This window comes from Balaenoptera acutorostrata, chromosome 13, assembly GCF_949987535.1.
Source record: "Balaenoptera acutorostrata chromosome 13, mBalAcu1.1, whole genome shotgun sequence".
Classification (NCBI taxonomy): domain Eukaryota; kingdom Metazoa; phylum Chordata; class Mammalia; order Artiodactyla; family Balaenopteridae; genus Balaenoptera; species Balaenoptera acutorostrata.
Window position 1 is genome coordinate 24,301,113 of NC_080076.1, and position 6,430 is coordinate 24,307,542.

Genomic DNA, 6,430 nt, shown 5'->3' on the forward strand with positions numbered 1-6,430 from the left:
GTTGATATGTGCAACCACCTGGATGAATCTCCAGAGAATTATACTGAGTGAAAACAGCCAGTCTCAGTTTCATACTGTATCGTTTCATTTATATAACATTCTTGAAATGACAAAATTATGGAAATGGAGAACAGATGAGTGGTTGTCAGGGGCTAAGGAGGAGGTGATGGTGGGAGGGGAGTGGGTGTGGCTATGAAGGGGCAGCGTGAGGATTCCTTGTGCTGATGAAAATGTTCTGTGTCTCCACTGTATCAATGTCAATATCCTGGTTCTGATATTGTACCAAAATTGTGCAAGATGTTACTATTAAGGTTAAAAGTATAGGGTACAGGGCTCTCTCTGTATTATTTATTACAACTGCATGTGATCCTATAATTATCTCAAAATAAAAAGTTTAAGAAAAAAACAAAAAAATGATACAGGTGTAGTTTACATGGGTATATGCACTGGTCAATACTGATCTGTATCCTTAAGATCTGTGCATTTTACTGTAGGTAAATTTAATCTCAATTTTAAAGAAATGATGTAGCCTCCTAACCACCTAATTTACTACTTTTTAATACAGCAGAGCAAAAGAGTGCTCACAATAAAGAATTTGAGGTACAACTTGCTAAATACCATAATTTCCTTTTTTTAATAAATTTATTTTATTTTTGGTTGCATTGAGTCTTCGTTGCTGCGTGCAGGCTTTCTTTAGTTGTGGCGAGCAAGGGCCACTCGTCATTGCTGTGCTCGGGCTTCTCTTGCTGCGGAGCACGGACTCTAGGCACGGCACGCAGGCTTCAGTAGTTCTGGCGCACGGGCTTAGTTGCTCTGCGGCATGTGGGATCTTCCCGGATCAGGGCTCGAACCCGTGACCCCTGCATTGGCAGGTGGATCCCCAACCACTGCGCCACCAGGGAAGCCCATGCCATAATTTCTGATAAATATTTCTTGTGTGTGTTCCTTAGAGACTTAACCTAACTTGAACAAACTCCAATTGATATTATATTAAATTATTTCTACTTTCTAATCATGCATATAGTCTTGGAACCAGACTGAGTAATACTGTTTGAAGTATATCCAGGAAGAGTCCTCAATATCTTGAGTAACCCTTCTTTTATGCCACTTGTATTAATAGATATATTTATGGAACAATGGCAATCATTTATTAGGAGATGGAATGTTTCATAAAAGAAATCATTTGGGAATTCCCTGGTGGTCCAGTGGTTAGGACTCTGCACTTCCACTGCAGTTGGCCTGGGTTCCATCCCTGGTCGGGGAAATAAGATCCCGCAAGCCACGTGGTGCGGCCAAGAAAAAAAAAAAAAAAATTAAAAAGGGAGAAAACTTAAAAAAAAATTTTAATATTATGAAGCAAAACTGCGTCCTATAACATATAGGTCTATTCAACATACCACAGATGTTTCCTTTATGATCAAGCGTAACATTTATAAATTGTGAAATCTTAAAACTATTTCTAATAAGCAAAATTAATTAGAAAACTAAAGATGTTGGCCGAAAAATTTTTAATAAATTTCCTTAGTCAATGGAAGCTTCTTTTTATTATTTAACTAGTAACTTAGAATTTCAGTATTTCTTGAAGCTTAATACTTTACAGATTCTTTGGGTAAAAGGTGAGCGTTCCATGTAATTATCAGCAGAGTTTTTTTTTTTTTTTTACAATTTTTTATAATCCTGTCAGAGAGAAGGATTTCATCATAAGTATATTTCCCAGAAGTAACTGGGAATATTAGAACCATAGAATATTAAAACTAGAAGATCCTGAGAGAAATTTTTGTTCAACCATCTCAATATATACAGGAGAAAACTGGAGTCTGGAAAGATGAAATCACTTGCCCATGGCCACAAACTGCCAGTTACTGTGTGTTCAGGAAATGTTTATTTAGCGCCCTCTACTGGCAAGCCCTGTGAAAGCGGCTGAGGACACCACAGTGAATAAAAGGTACAAAAACTCCTAGTGTGGGTAGTTTATATTCTAGTGGGAAGAGAAAGACAAATAAATTGGTAAAATATGTAAACCGTGAGATAGACGTTCGTGCTAGGAAGGAAAATAAAGCAGGGAAGGAGAGAAAGTGTTGCAGAGGGAGATGTAAATATAAATGTAAGGTAGTCCAAGAAGCCCTAAGGGATCAAATGACATTTGAGCAGATATAAAAGATGTAAGGGGGAGGGTCACATGGGTGAAGGATGAGGAACTTTCCGGGCAGAGGCAACAGCCAGTGCAAAGGTCTGGGGAGACTCATGCTGGGCCTGTTCCAGAAAGAGCATGGAGGCCAGAGTGGCTGGAACAGAGTTGGGAAATGGAGGAGTAGGAGACGGTACCACTGTGCTGAGGAGGGACCCATGAAGGGCCTCGCGGGCCTTTGTGAGGATTCAGCCTTCGCTCTGTAAGAAATGGGGAGCTATTTAAGGTTTCTGAGTAGCAGAGTGACCTAATCTAACTTTGGTTCATGTGGAGAATAGACAAGAATAGGGCAAGAATTAACACAGAGACCAGTTAGGAAGCTTTGAATTAATCCAGGGGAGATGTTTGGAACCAGGGTGGTAGCTTGTGAGATGGGGTCAAATTTTTTTTTTTTGAAGAATGGTTATATCATTTATTTATTTATTTATTTATTTTTGGCTGCATTGGGTCTTTGTTGCTGTGCGCAGGCTTCTCATTGCAGTGGCTTCTCTTGTTGCAGAGCACGGGCTCTAGGCACGTGGGCTTCAGTAGTTGCATCACTCAGCCTCAGTAGTTGTGGCTCGCGGGCTCTAGAGCACAGGCTCAGTAGTTGTGGCACATGGGCTTAGCTGCTCCGCAGCACGCGGGATCTTCCTGGACCAGGGATCAAACCCGTGTCCCCTGCATTGGCAGGCAGATTCTTAACCACTGCACCACCAGGGAAGTCCCCGAGAAGGGGTCAAAATTTTTTTTTTTTTTAAATTTTGAAACCACTCAAGAATCCAAATTTTTAATTTATTCAAGCAGGACTAAGATTATTCAAAGGAAAATGTCAATACACCTAGAACTGGATCACACCATGTTTCAAAAACATAGAAATAAATGACTGTGAGCTTATCAACTTGACAACATAGATATATGTTCCAGTCAATGTTCTAGATGGGATAACAACTCCAAAGTCCTTCCTTTAATGTTACAAAATAACATTAAAAATGAACAAATGACTTAGATTTTAGGATTGGGGGTCACTAAAATCAGACTGGTCATCCAAAATGTGTATCCTACTCATAAACTGAATGTAATGATATGCTGACTCATGGTGCTGGCTTTTCTTCATAATAGAAACATGTCATTTTTGAGAATTATCAAAGCTACATTTAAAGAGGAGAGCACAATAGGAATGTGAATAAAATCTTTTCTTCCTAGAAATGTCTAGGCAATTGGCAAAGAAAGGAGGAAAAAACAGTCTGAATATTAAATTCAGATTGGCCACAAGTGATCAGCTTTCCACATTTGCAAAATACAATACCTGTATCATCTCTACTGAATGTTACTGAAAATGAAAACACGGTTAAATACAACTGTAGAACACTGCTTAGTTTAGAAAAACTCTTTCAGAGAATCCTATTTGTTAAGTATTTTCACTTAATATAGACCTGATCCATTCATTCACCATTCACTTAATATAGACTGGATTCATTCACGCCATAGTGTTTATATTCTAAAGTAACGAGTCTACTACTTGTAAGCACTGCATCTCTCACAGCATCAATACATATGTATACTCTGAGACTAGTCTTTGGATTCCTTTTCTTCCTCTGAGTCCCGTGACCGCTTCTGGATATTCAATGAACCTTCTGTTTGCAATGAACGTGCAGTAGCAACAAGAGCATCTCTAAATCCCTGAGGTGTGATTTGGAATAGTACTGTAGCATCCTTCTGGCTTGGTGATTTGTACAATGTTGCCAACCTTTGCTTCTGGTCGCAATGAAAGATTAGTCGTATTGTAGCAGCATGCCCCCAACTTTCCCCCAGTGCAGGAACCAGCAAGGCCTGATTTTTATCAATCTTTGTTGTCATCTGATTGGTTAAAATTACAGCTAATCTGTGGTTATTTGCAAGGCTGATCATTTGCTGCGCTAGGCCATTTAGTAATCGAGTACAAAGGGATAGGTCATCTAGGTCATGACGAAAAGGAAAAGCAATACCGTCCACTATCACTAATTGAACCTTTGAATGTTCTGAAAGGAAGTCTGGAAGCAGATAAACTTGTGCCAGTAGCTCTGTGTAGTCACGACAACGAAAATAATAAATATGGGAAAGAATATTTTCAAGAGTGAAATCCTGCAAAGCTTTTGGGTGCTCTTCCACTCCTCCAAAATATTCTGGTATCTGCACATCTACTGCCAACTGCATACTGTCAAGAGAAAGAACATAATTGTGTTTTTCCAACACCTGGTGCACCACAAATTTCTGTTGTTTTGGTTAAGGGTACGCCACCCCCAAGAATATTATCTAGTGCTGAACAGAAGGTAATTATGAAACTCTGGGTATGCTCCTGCTCAAGAAGTTCCAGTGCTGTACACTTCTTGGCCTGACTCAGCTGTACCAGAATAACTTGTTTTATTTGTGAGACATTCTCTTCTTATAATTTGCAGAGTTTCTAAGGCTTCCTCTTTAGATATCCCAACTTCTTTGCTGAGCTCGGAGGGTTTCACCTCTAGGAGTTCCTCAGCAGTCTGGAAACCTGCAGACACCAGCTTCACCCGCACTGCTGGGGATAGGGGCAAACTCACTAAATCCCGCTGCATTTCAAAGCCGAACACCAGGGGTCAAATTTTTGAAGGTAGAACCAAGAGAGAGCAAATGGCAGAGGTAGGACTAGAACCAGGTTTCTGAGGCTTAAGTTTTCTTTTTGATGCACCACATTGCTGAATTATTTTGTAAAGTTGAAGAGAGTATCCCCAAGAAATAATTTGATTTCTGAGTCACGATTAAGGATTAGAGTTGTAATTTTTAGTATGCAGCTGAGGCACAGCTCACAATCACTCTGCCAAGAAAACTTTTGTAATTAGAAGTGCCCAGATTTGTCATGTTGACCCATCAGAAGGAAGGGAATTTTAATTACTTGAGCTTTGTAAGTTGCTGCATTGATCCTCGATTTAAAATATGAGTCTGAGGGGGCTTCGCTGGTGGTGCAGTGGTTGAGAATCCGCCTGCCAATGCTGGGTACACGGGTTCAAGCCCTGGTCTGGGAAGATCCCACATGACGTGGAGCAACTAAGCCCGTGCGCCACAACTACTGAGCCTGCGCATCTGGAGCCTGTGCTCCGCAACAAGAGAGGCCGCAATAGTGAAAGGCCCGCGCACCGTGATGAAGAGTGGCCCCCGCTTGCGGCAACTGGAGAAAGCCCTCGCACAGAAATGAAGACCCAACACATCCAAAAATAAATAAATAAATTAATTAATTAAAAGAAAATATGAGTCTGAAATTGCACTACAGTTGTTAAAAAGACAGGCAAGTAGGCTCATCAAGTTAAACCTGCATTAGAAATGAACATCTGTCCATATTCATCACCTGCAGAGCGTATGTCCTGCCTAAGCTTATTTGAAAACATGGTTCACTAAAAGTGACACATTTCCCAGATATCAAGCTTTGTACACTGTGCATCATTTCTCAGTGCAGAAGTTAGATGCCCAATACATTGCTTTGTGTGCAAACATAATATTTACATCCAGCATAATTCAAGAAATTTCATCTAACGCATCAAGTTCAAACACCCAGCCTAGGCTCAGTGAGCAGTGCTGGAAAGCATGGATGCAGGAACTTGAAGTTCACAAGTGCCTGAAGGGGCACATGAGCTCATGACTGATGGCTAACAACCCTTCCTTCCCAGCTTCACGTCACCAGCCCTCAAGTTCTGATCTGTGTTTTCATGAAATGTAAGTATCTAATCAGTACATTTGTTTCACAAGTATCCTAAATTTTATTAGGAAAAAAATGTTAACACATAAAATTAGAGAGAATAATACAACGAATGCTGTTCTAACCATCAGCTAGATCGAACAATTAACACTTTACCATATCCGCTCTATGTGTGTAAGTATGTATGTATGTATCCAATTATATTGCTTAGCCATTTTAAAGCATATTATTTTATCCCTAAATAAATATCTCAGATGCATCTGCAGAAAATAAGGATATTCTCCTTCATAACCATGACTATTATCATAACTAAGAAAACGGATACTAGTTCTCTCACAGCATCTAATACACAACCTGTATTAAAATGTCTAAAATTGTCCCTCAATCTTGTTTTCAAACGGAATCAAGGTTCATGATTTATATTTGACTAAGCTCTTAGTCTTTTAATCTAGAACAAGAGCCCTTTATTTTTTTCTGTTATTGACTTGTGTTTAAGAGACCAGCTTACTTATGTTATATCTGGATTTGTCTGATTGCTTCTTCATGATAACATTTAA

At 39.6% G+C, this 6,430-nt stretch overlaps 1 pseudogene; it reads right to left on the reverse strand.

The window, feature by feature from the left end:
* Positions 1–3,548: 3,548 nt before the first annotated feature.
* LOC103018574 (DNA repair protein RAD51 homolog 3-like) lies at positions 3,549–4,758 on the reverse strand (annotated as a pseudogene).
* Positions 4,759–6,430: the final 1,672 nt, after the last annotated feature.